Here is a 13,245-nt window from a genome sequence, read left to right on the forward strand (position 1 = left end):
ATAGTGGATTTATTTACATAATAAGTGTACTTTCCAAATCGTGGTTTCCCATGTGGATATATTTTTAGAATACTGCAATGGATATCATGTTATGCATTTTTCATCTAATATCTTGTTTGTTTTGTTTCACTATCATCTGCAACTTCATCCATGCATGAGGTTACCACATTGGTTCTAACTACTATGTTTTGCTCTCACTGAGACAGACACCCCAAAAGCCACATTTCTGGGTGTTGACACACACATAATACATATAACCAAGAGCTGTCACTTTCCTCTCCACTGTGTCAGCACAGGCCAAAGTAGTCTTATTTTAGTCCTCTCTTTCACACCAAAAACCTCACCCTTTTGTTTTCACAAAATCCCTACAACTACCTATGTTTTTTGTTTTGTTTTTGTTTTTTGTTTTGTTTTACGATACAGGGTTTCTCTGTATTGTTTAGGAGGCTGTCGGTCCAGCCTGGCCTTGAACTCACAGAGATCTGCCTGCCTCTGCCTCCCGAGTGCTGGGATTAAAGGTGTGTGCCACCACCGCCAGTCACTACCTATGTTTAAGTCAAGCTCTAGTCTGTGTATCTATCTTCCACGTGAAAGAACATACAGTAAAGAGGACCATGAATGTGCATGCTGATTCCTTCCTTTATATTCTTTTTGTTGGAATAGGCGCTTCCTTTCTTTGTGATAATTTCTCCCAGTGTTGTATCAGTCACTCAGCAGACTTCTCTTACAGCTCTATCTTTGTGTTCCACGCCCCCATTTTGTTCTCCTCCATGCTTCAGATTATTCCACGCCCCCATTTTGTTCTCCTCCATGCTTCAGATTATTCCACGCCCCCATTTTGTTCTCCGTGCTTCAGATTAAACCCCTTTTGAACACGTTAGGGATTCTTTTGTCAAACATACTTTATTCTCCCATGAGAATATTCTCCACCTTCGCCCTTGCCATAGCTTTGAAGTTCTGGTGTGGAAGCCATGGTCTGAAACACTTTAAAACCTTTTCTGTAGCCAATGACTCACTTCCCTGATGCCCCTTTCTCTTCCAAAACCTTCAACTTGTATCCTGACTTCAAATCCACCAGCAATGTTCTCCAGATTTCTTTGGCTGGTGTATTATTAATTCCCAAAAAGGCCATCAAAACAGCCAGTAGTTAGTGGGTTTGAGGAGAGTCAGTTGTTGCTACTCTTAGATTTCATCACTCCTTCCTCTGAGTCACTTTCCCTACACATTAATAACTTGACATTGGCTTCTAGTGCATTTGTTTCTTGAAATATTTTTTAAACTCCTTCCCAGGGTTGTTTTTTCCTATGTTGTTTTTAAATATGTAAAGTTTCTCTGTTACAACTGAACACCTAACTCAGGAGTATGAGAAGAGTTTGTTCTGTAACTTTACATAAATTTTTGTGATTTTTTTGAGTCCTTATTTGTAATAACAGCAGATAATTAATCAAGTCAAGTTCTTTCTTTTCCTCCCCCAAGTTATCAGGTCAGGGATCAATAGACCTAGACATAGAGTAGAAAAAAAATGCTCCTTCTTTCTCCATGCCTGTTTTGTGTAATCTTTGTGAATTGCTCAAGAGCTCAGTATGGTCATCAGACATTGAGAATTGCAGATAGTGCCAAGGATCTAGCCTGTCAATAGTCTAGCGTGGATGGGGAAGGGGCATATGAAGCCCCTCAGCTAGCTACGGAGCTATTGGCTATCAATGTAGCTTGGGGAGGAGGAGTCATTTTCTACAGCAGGGTAGCCATCCACCAGTAAGTTGCCTGTGACTCAGTAAATCACCCCTCACCCACCCTTGAATATGCAAGCAATACTAATAAAACCCAGGGACTCCATTAATCCCAGCACTCGGGAGGCAGAGGCAGGCGGATCTCTGTGAGTTCGAGGCTGCCTGGTCTACAGAGTGAGTTCCAGGACAGCCTCCAAAACAATACAGAGAAACCCTGTCTCGAAAAACCAAAAGAAAAAAAAAACCCAGGGAGTCATTTAAAAAGAAAAGAAAATATAAGAAGGATGGAAAGAAGGGTTTCAGAGGAAGTGGGAGGGGAATAAGAAAAGGTAATGGACCATGAATGTGATCAAAATGTTTTATATATGCATGTGTGAGATTGTCAAAACCATAAATTAAAAAGTATCTTTTAAAAGAGAACTACAGACTACAGGTGGAAATTGACTAAAATATGACAACTATTTTCTCCCTAAAACGTTGGCTTCAATTGATCTTATGAATATACAGTCACTTTCGCATCTTACCCCATATAATAACCAACGAGTGTGTTTCTATGTTTCTCTGTCTGGTTAATTGGCTAGAAGGCTTCTAAAGGTTAGCTAATAAAAGTATACTACCCACTAATATCAAAAGCTCTTTCAGCCGTATGGGAATTATACAAAGCTTCTTAAGTTGCCAACCCTTGACGGAAATTGAATATGGCTAAAGGGGAAACATTGCTCTTGTCCCACACTCCTAACTGGCATGGTTCACACAGCCCCATGGTGTGGCTGCCATCCTAGGGCTGTGCACAGGAAAATTCACTAATTCATCCATATAAGAATATTGCTTTTCCTTTGCTCTTTGACTTCCCAAACCTTGGAGAGAGGTGCATCTGACACTATTTCTGCAAAATCTTCACTTATTGTGGGATATTTGTACACTGTGAAGATGTATTGCTGTGATTGTAATAAAATGCTGAACAGTCAATAGCTAAGCAGGAGAGGTAGGTGGGACTTCCAGGCAGAGAGGGACTGCTGGGAAGAAGGCAGAGTCACCAACCAGATACAGAGGAAGCAGGATGGGCAGTACAGAGAAGAAGTAACTGAGGCATGTAAGAGAGTGTAGATTAAAAGACATGGGTTAATTTAAGTTATAAGAACTAGTTAGGAACAAGTCTATGGTAAGGCTGAACTTTCATAAGTAATAATAAGTTTCCATGTCATTGTTGTGAGTGGGAGCCCAAAGAAAAATCCATCTTCATTCATTCATAGAAAATTCTACATTCAGCATAGAGACTACCTGGTACCCAGATCTAAGCATTAACGGGTTCTGTCCCCATTTCTACTGCAGAACACTCCTTGTTCAGCCTTCTTCTAATGCCTGTTGCTTACCGTGTGTCTTAGACAATGTCCTATTATTGTGAAGAGACGCGGTGACCAAGACAACTCTTGCAAAAGAAAGCATTTAACAGGAGGTTTGCTTTACAGTTTCAGAGTTATCACTGTGGGGAGCATGGTAGCTCACAGGCAGACACGGTAGTGGAGAGGGAGCTGAGAGTTCTACGTCCTGATCCATAGGGAGAAAGGTAGGGAGAGACAAACAGAGAAGTGGGGGGAGGGAAAAAGGGGTGAGGAGGGAAAGAGAGACTGGCCTGTGTCTGCTTTTGGAACCTCAGTGACACACTTCCTCCAGCAAGGCCACACTTTCTAATCCTTCTAAGGCTTTCAGAGAGTTTCTTCCACTTCCTGGTGTCTAGTCTTCAGATATACGAATCTATGGGGGTCATTACTATTCAAATCACCACACCAGGATAAGAAATGAAGGTAGAGCAGGTGTCTCAAGTGCAAACTCTGAATTCAGGGATTTCTGAGGTGGCCTGTCTCTGCAGCAACCATTTCCAACTAAGCCACCTGGGAAGGAGAGGCACTGTAGGGACATGTCCCATCAGTGCCTGAGGCACTTTCCTGCAGGATACCCTTCTGTTTATAAAGCCAGGCAGGGAAAAACCTGCCTCAAGAAATGGTTGGAACAACTACTTGCAAGGTAAGCAAGTCCTTAAATAATTCACATCTGGTGAAATCCCATCTGGTAAAAATTCACATGCTCCTGAATTTGGGTGGTAATTTGTATAACAACAAAAATCCTACCAAGCTGTAGACAGAAAATATTGAATTCAGCATGGAAATTCCCTAGGGTTCTGATCTAAGCAATAAATCGTAACCTCGGGATCTGGCCCAGGCCTCAGACAGTGCTATTTAGCAGATATCTACGGTATGCTCACAATGTTTACTGTGAAAGCAACAAAACCTTGCAAGTGTTGGGAGTCCAAGGAAGTTTCTAGATTTTTTCATAGCCTTACTCAACTATTTTTAATAATTTCTCTTTTTCTAAGCTTGCCATTTTCCTATTTGATGAGCATTTTAATTACCTTTATGAACATAAACTATTACATATCATCAATTGTAAACATTGATAGGGACATGTAGATTTAAAATGTTTACTTTTATAAAATTTGATACTTTCTCAGGCTGGGCAGGGGATGAATAAAACAGTGTGAAATGGTCAGGAAGGCTCCTTAAGGCCTCTGCTCATTTTCTCCTCAGCCAGCTGTCTGCAGCAGGAAACACAGTTCAACTTTGCCAGCTCTGCAGCCTTCAGAGTTACTTCCAGGACCACCACTCAGGTGTAGCCGGGATCTACACACACACGCACACACACACACACACACACACACACACACACACACACAAACTTCAAGGTAAACCTGAAGTAAAAGACAAGAATGTGCACAAAAGGGTAGGTACAGCTTCTGCACAGACAAAGAGAATGAGATGCGTCTTAACGATGGTTGTGTCTATTTCGCAATAGGATGCTGGGCTTTTGAGTTACACTCTTAAAAACAAAACAAACAAAAAAAAGCACCTAATCTACAGCTAAACATAATGGATTAAGTAAAAAGCAATGTTTTGGTATGCTTATCTAAGGAAGGTGGGGTTTTCTTGTAAGTGAGATTATAAGGCGATTTATTGACTTCATTGCTTAAATTTCCAGATAAGAGGAAAAGGCTGATAAGATAAAATCTTAGTCCAAAAGGTCAAAGGAGTTCTTACTCTACCCAGATCTTCCAGGAGTCAAGACGTACATTTGGTAACTAACATGGTCAGAACTGTTTGTGCAACCTTCTCAGAGAAAAAGGGATAGCACTTTGCAGGAAATTTCATCAGCTGTGTTGAAATTCTTGACTCTTAGCCAACTAAAGAGCTGGCTGGGCTCTTTTCTTTTCTTACGTTGCCTTGATTCTTCTGTCTTCTGTACATGTGGGAGGTCCTAAGCCCTGTTGTCAAAGAGGTGGAGTTGAATCCAGAGGTTCACAACCACCCATGCTAGGCAGCCTATGAATCAAATTGTTTGTGTGAATTTTACTATAGAAGAGATGGTTTTATTACATTTCATTGTCTGGTACCTATTAAATGTTCTACATAAGTGAGCAAGTTCAGTTTTTGTATTGTCAATTGCCCATGCCCGTGTTTGTTTTTCAGCTAGCCTAGAATTCACTATGCAGACTAGGTTACCCTCAAACTTGTAGAAATCTGCCTGTGCTTCCCAAGTCCTGGAATTACAAAAGGGTGTGTTGGTTTTACCTTTTAAAGGTTGGTTTTTAACAGCCTTGGAATCACCCAGCCGCTGAAAACTACATATTAGTCACCAGGAGCTGGAACAATTCTTCTGTAGTATACTCCAGCTAACAATATTGTGGTTTTTAAAAAAAAGTTCCCTGAAGGGAAGGTTTAATTTAAAATAAACTGAGGAGATATTTTATGTACCAATACCCAGTAGTGCCAGTTTTGGATGTAAATATTCTTTAGAAAATCTTATGCTCTTAAACTGTTGACAAATCAGTGGCCAAGACCCTCATACATGACAGGGTTCATATCAGGAAAAGATATCTTTTGTCTTGATACTTTTGATGTAACTTTCCAACTTCAAAATGCTCTTAGTTGTCTGTGACTAAAACTTGTGTATCCAGTTGGGTTGTAGATATACAACCATATATAGATCTTGAAAGTGAAGCTTCTTGGACTCATTTAAATGTCATAGGTACTCAAGAGATTAGGGTTGGTTTTAAAATGCTCAAATATGGCTGTAAAATGAATAATCAACAACATAAAAGCTAATTTTCAGTGTCAAATGCCACAAATTTTCAGTGTCTAATACTCCAGCTTCCTTATAGCTAAGGCTCTGGTAGCTGGTGGTTAGATGAATTTTAAGGTACCATCCATCAGTCCAGTTGCTACCAAGTAAGATGAACCTTGATTTATATGTAATATGACCATTTTACTGCAGCACAAACCAAACCTCCGAGATAATAGGTCACTCGTTCAATGCTGCACGGCACAGAAATAGTTGCACTATCATTGAGGTCTATGTGACAGGAAGCATCATGAAACACAGGCAACCAGACTCTTATCTGATTAGGGCCATGACACAGTTCAGAGTTCAGAAGTTTAGTATTTTGGAGAAATGAGCAGGTCATGTCATGTATGCCACTACTAGTAAGGAGTATGTATCATGATGTGTCTACAGTACTGTGCATTGCAATGCTCTTGGATTGTTATAATAGATTACAGCTTTGATGGATTTGGGTTTTATCTTGAGATTCTAAAGCATGAATATATCTGTCATGAGAGATAAAGCATTGGAGGGGCTGGAGAGATGACTCAGAATTTACAAAGGCTTGCTGTCTAACAGTGATGACAGAGGTGGGAATGTCATCTCCCGTCAACAATCCGGACTTCCTGCAAAGTCGTGGAAACTTGACCCTGGGGAGCTGATGTCCTCTTCTACCTCTGAGCACTACTGCTCATACACATGCACACACACTCACATGCACACACACAGACACACAGTCACACAAATAAATTACGTTCTGAAATCTAAAGTATTCAGTTGTCCAGTGAATCTCAAAGCAACTTCCGGGGCCAGCCTTGAGTTCAAGCACTGTTAACACATTCTGGACCTGCACCTCTTTTCAAGCACCCAGCTCTGTCCACTGAATTCAGTGCCTCTCTCTTTTTTTCCTGGGCAATGCTGGCAGAACACCCACCTTGTGTCTACAGCATGTTTAGGTCAGTCAGGGTAAAATAGATTTGACCTCGAGGGGGAGCTCCAGGCCTCTGATTCCCTCACATTGCTGCCACCCACTCATCTAAAAGGTGAGTTTAGATGAGTACTCAAGCACTCCCAGAAGAGTTTGTAGTGAGTCACCCCACAAAGACTGTGGTCTCTTTCCTGGTGGTTTTGTTTGTTTGCTTGTCTTACTTTGCTTCTTTAAAATCTTTCTTCTACACATATGGCACAGTCACGGCTAGGAGCTGTCGCCGATAGAGGCCTATCTCACCCTGAGCACGCCTTGATGAAGTGGACAATTTAGATACAACAGTGTCCCATAGATAACTTAAGACGTTGCAGGGTGGCTCTCCCCTTTCCTTGGCAGGCAGGCTTTTGTGTCTTCCTTCCTTGCCATCAGCATGACACAACAGTGACATCAGAGGCTCTGATTTGAACCCAAAAAGGCAATGGGGGTGTGGTGGGGTTTCATTCCTAGAAGCAGGGACCTCTGCTTGCTTAGCCTGGTTTACCATGTCACAATACTGCATATTGGGGTAAAAATTCACAGAAGCAAACGTGAATTTCTGGTCTTGCGCTCCATGCTTGCTTCCCACATGAATTTTGGAGAGTGCTGGCTGTAGCAAGATTGTTCCCTAGGTTCGCACTCACTGTCTCCTTCTTGTTTAAAAACAACGTTTAAAATATAGCTGGGGTTGGGTAGATGGCTCAGCAGTAAAGAGCACTTGCTGTACTTGCAGACGACCTACATTCAGTTTTCAGCACCTACATGCAGGTTCACAACCATGTTTAATTCCAGTTGCAAAGGACCCAGTGTCCTCTTCTGGCCCCCCTGTGCGCCAGGCACACATGTGGTGCACATACATGTGGGCAGGCAAACACTTGTACACATATAATTTTCTAAAAACACACAATTTTTGTTTTAACATTTATATTCACTAATCAATTGCTTGAAAATAAAAGCAATCACTTTTTTAAAAAATGCAGCAAACAGATAATTACTTTTATGGCAGGGGTATTTACTTGATCAATTTCAAGGATATAAATCTTCATATACATACATATATATATATATATGTAATATCTTTTGAGGCAAGGTCTTGATTTGTAGCAAAGGCTATTGCCAAATTGTGGTCTCATTAGTTCTCATATTAATCATCCTCCCATAATCTCCCAAGTGCTTAAATTAGATGCATGTAACACATCCAACCATCTTATTACTGTGGTCAAAATTTTATGAAAATTTCAAATTTTTAAAAAATATATATATTTTTTATTTATTTATTGTGTATACAGTCTTCTGCCTGCATGCCAGCGGAGGGCATGAGATCTCATTCAAGGTGGTTGTGAGCCACCATGTGGTTGCTGGGAATTGAACTCAGGACCTCTGGAAAAACAGTCAGTGCTCTTAACCACTGAGCCATCTCTCCAGGTCCCGAAAATATCAAATTTTTATAACTTGGACATTTGTATACCTCAGAATATCAGTTTATACAACATAGATATTAATTTTCTTTTTGTTAAAGATTTGTTTATTTTTACTTTTATAAGTTTTTTGCCTCGATGCATGCTTGTGCACCATGTATGTGCCTGGCCCCCATGGAAGAGAGAAGACATCTGATATCCTGGAACTGAACTTACAAATGACTGTGAACTGCCATGTGGGTGCTGGGAATTGAACCTGGGTCCTCTGATGTTAATTTTAAAACGGAACCACTAAATATAGAAGTGCAAGTATTAAAGTTGTGCTAATAACTAATCAATACCCCTGTCTTAGTCTCTTCTCTGTCAATGTGTTAAAACACTGACCAAAAGCAACCTGGGAAAAGAAATGTATTTCATTTACAGCTTACAGTACATCACGAAGAGAAGTCAGGACAGGAACTCAAGGCAGGAACCTGATGGCAGGAATTGAAGCAGAGGTCATGGAGGGCGGCTGCCTCCTGACTTGTTCTCTATGTCTTGCCTGGTTGATTTATTTTTTATGTATCCCAGACCCACCTGCCCAGGGATATCGCAGACCACAGTGATCTGGGCACTCTCATATCAGTCACCAACTAAGAAAATCCCTCACAGGCTTGCCCACAAGACAATCTAATGGAGACATTTCTCAACTGAGTTTTCCTCCTTTTGGGTTACTCTGGTTTGTGTCAGCTTGACAAAAACTAACCAGTGCACTTTCTAATCAGAAGACCACACACACACACATGCACACACATATTTGCCTAAGTTCTGATTACATTTCAATCTTACCTTCTTCCATTTGCAGCTTGAACTTGGTTGATGTTATACTTTCTGAGGGGTCATATTTACAGAATCCTTTCAGGTTATCCCTGAAGGCAGCTCATAGTATCCATTTGCATCTCACCAACTTAGCTTCAGAGGGTAATTTTGCACCCATATTGGATGCACAAAAATCTGAACAACTGCCAAGTTGTAGGCACCAGCCAATCAGGACAGATGTTGGCTTCAGGGTACAGATAGCACTGTGATAGGTCACACAGATAAAGTCCCATCTTGGCAATTATGTGTCCTGTAAGAATTTGTTGATTCTATTTCAGTCTCTATTGCTGCTCCGTGCTTGGTCAACTTGTCAATGCATCATCATGGAACTCTGAGGACTGACAGTCAGAGGAAATAATGTGTTGCCGTAATGATGAAGCAGAAAACATAAGCAGAAACCAAACTCATGATGCTGATGCCTAGTGCCTCCAAGTGCAGGATGGAAGGAGATGTTCTCTGGTGGAAGGCGATGTCTGACTCTCAATGGCAGGATGTGGCCTCTAAGAAACGGTTTTTACTTCTGCAAAGATCATCCTCCCAGGGCTGCATCAAGCCTCCAGTTCAAAAAGAATTGCTGCTAGCCTTGATCAAACTTTCCACTCTAGAAAGCACCAGAAGGATGTTTCCTAAGCCTACTGACTATAGCCTCCTGCTATAGCAACACAAGGTGCCAAAAATACACATCTTGTTTCAATATCTCAGAGTTTCCTGAAGTGTGTACCTCGAGGGGGAATTAACTGCTTCTAGTACATGACATGAGTATCTAACTCAGAACTCTGCTCTGCACATATGAGTCTGTAATACCACCTTTTGACCAAGAAGGGAAGTCCACATGTGGCTCTATCAGAGACCCCAAATATCGGGGGAAAGAAAGAGAGCTAAGACCACAGAGTCATACAAGAAGTTGTAAACAATAACTAAGATACATGCAGAGTTAGAAGAATGGTCTCTGAACAAAACTGGGAGCTCAAAGCTCCCATCATTGGTGTATTGTAGCCTTATAAGCATACCCAGGCACTGACACAGCTTCCATTTCAAAGGCACATAATATTATCACCAGAAAAATATTAATGCAACCTTCTACTCTATGTGGGGCAAATACAGGCAGCTTTATCTCATCTTAAAGCATAGATACATGTTTTCTGATGAACACCAATGTAACCTAGTGGACAAAAGTTGATGGTCTCCATGGTGGGCCATTTCTGCTTCATAAAAGCATGGTGAAAGTGGTGGATAAAGTCTCCCCCACTTGGGTCTCTAAGAAGTGAGTCTGATCTTGATTGTGAAGAACCTCTCTTTCCCGGGAACCCATTCTCTTTCCTTCGTGTGCTCACATTTGGTTCATATTTGTACCATATTTCAGTTCAAAGTCAACTCAGAACTGATTTTGAGGATTTCAATTTCAATTAGTTGCAGATCTCCTTACTCAGTCTTATAAAAGTATTTGTAAGCTGCTGGCATGGCCATTTACATTTCACTAAAAACCTTACACAGAGTTGAGAACTGTGATTAGATTTTTTTTTTTCAGCTGGGTGTCACAATAACTATGCCTAGAACCTGCACACAGAAAAAAGTGTAGTATTTTTCAGCTGTAGAACTGACAACTTAAAGTAGCTTGCTTTTTTAAAAAGAATTATTTATTATGTATACAATGTTCTGTCTGCATGTATGCCTACAGTCAGAAGACGGCACCGGCTCTCATTATGGATGGTTGTGAGTCATCATGTGGTTATTGGACCTAGAATATAATCTTGCCAATTCTATCCTTATTACTTTGTTACACAGGATCTCCCAGGATGAATATAACGGTAGAGTTATATAGATTTTAAAAACCTCATTGTCAATCATTTACTGATCTTCTTATACAGCCTTATTAAAATCATGCTTCTTTTTCGGATATAGTTATATAGATTTTAAAAACCTCATTGTCAATCATTTACTGATCTTCTTATACAGCCTTATTAAAATCATGCTTCTTTTTCGGATAGTAGATATTTTTAAGACTTCTGGCAGCAGAAACACATTTAAACAAATGATCAGAGCTGACAAGAACTCAGTAAATTAGAAAATTTAAAAACACATAAAGCAAGCAAACAAATTTTCAGGAACCTATCTCCCATCAAAATCTCCACAAAATGATGGCAGTGAATCAGCATGAAAGTCCAACCTGCAGCAGGTTTTCCATAGCCACCCAATTTTGTTCTTTATTGTTTGGAGAGAAATGCAGAATTTCCTGTTAGGTACTGTGGTTTTAGTTGTTTAGCTGATGTTGTGATCATCCAGGGCCAGCTTTCTTCAAGTTGTAAGACAGGAAAACACAAGAAACCAATGAAGAAGTTTCAAATCTCCTGATTATCTACTGATTCCGATTTGCAAGAATCAAACCTCTGAAAACATTGCAGGGTGCAGTCTCTTGAACAAAAGGCCTCGAAAGAACATGCTGCAGCTTGGAGTCAGGTGCTGGGCAAGACATGGAAGCCTGTAAATTTAGTCTGATTATAGCAATTGGTACTACAGGGGAGTTTTGGTAAATAAAAGCTCTGAAAATGTACAGTCTAAAGAGCCAGCCATAGTTCAAAGTGTATACATATGCCTCTTAGGGGAATTGTCAACATAAGAACCTCAATGTTAGCCTTATTGGAAAAAAACAGGTCATTTATAAAAAATGCCAAAAGATTGAGTCTGTAACAGTATTTGTTACCTCTTCTACATGGTGGATTTCCCTTGTGCTGATATAGCTTAGGATGGTTTGACATAGAAACACTATTGTCCTATTTGCTCTCCCTCAGGATGGTGCTCTCTCTGTCTCTCTGTCTGTCTCTTTCCCCCTCCCAGATACTCTCCCATACAGTACAGGTTGAACCCAGAGCCTCTTACATGTTAATGAAGTTTTCTGTCATTGAACTACCTCCCCAGCCTTCCTCTCTCTTTTACAAAGCCTCTACTATGTAATTTGGAGGACTTTTATCTTTATCTAGCTATAAACACATTTTTGTGGGTCCTTGGGAGCAAGTGCAAAAGAAGACAGAAAATACTTAGAGAATTTGGGAAGAAATCTCTTTAATCTGATTGAACAGTTATGGTTGACTTCATTTTTTCCACGGATCTTAAATGTAGAGTTATACATTTCAGTGATGCACAATACAAGATGACTCATTAGATGGTGCCAGATAATACAAGGTTACAAGATTGCCACAACATTTTCATTGAGACGTTGCAACTCAGTACAATTTGCAAGATCTGTATTACCTCCTAAATTTATGGTTTACAAAAAAGTTGCTTTTCTCATAGTACTTTATAGCAGATACTCTCAACGTTTCACATAATAGTTTTTGTAACAATACAATGGCCCATTATCTCTGACACTAGTAAAGGAGTTTATCAAACCTGTCGTTTTAGTTACTTTTCTACTGTTGTGGCAAAACACCATGACAAAGGTAACTTATAGAAGAAAGGTGTCCCGGAAAACTCACAGTTTTAGAGAGTGATTTCATGACCATCATGGAAGAGAGCATGGCAACAGGCAGACATGAGTCACAACGGAGAGCTTACATCCTTAGCTGTTAGCACAAGGCAGAGAGAGGGCTAACAGGGGATGCTGTGACTTTTGAAACCTCCAAGGCCACCCCCAGTTACACACATCCTTCAACAAGGCCATACCTCCAAATCCTTACCAAACAGTTCAACCAACTGAGAACCAAGCATTGAAATACATGGACCCATGGGGACCATTCTCATAAAAGCCTCCATACTTCCTCAATTTGAAGCTATAGGGTACTTCATTAAGACTGGGACAGAATGGCAATTTCCCCATTTTACATATAAGCAAAATTTAGGACCATAAGTACTATTAAAGACTATTGGGATATTTATTATTTATTATCTCATTTTGTGTTGTTGAGATGAGGTCATGAAATATATAGCTCAGTCTGGCCTCAAACTCACAGTTCTTTGCTTCAGCTTCCCAATTTCTGAGAGTGCAGGTATTGAGTATTTTAAATATTATAATTATACCCCAATTTTCAAGATTGCAGTCCCTTGAGCTGTCTATTAATTCAAACCATCATCCAGATATAAGCTTTTTTACAGAACTAAGATTAAAAATAAGATCTTTCATAAACAC

Source organism: Mesocricetus auratus, unplaced genomic scaffold, assembly GCF_017639785.1.
Source record: "Mesocricetus auratus isolate SY011 unplaced genomic scaffold, BCM_Maur_2.0 Super-Scaffold_100008, whole genome shotgun sequence".
NCBI lineage: Eukaryota > Metazoa > Chordata > Mammalia > Rodentia > Cricetidae > Mesocricetus > Mesocricetus auratus.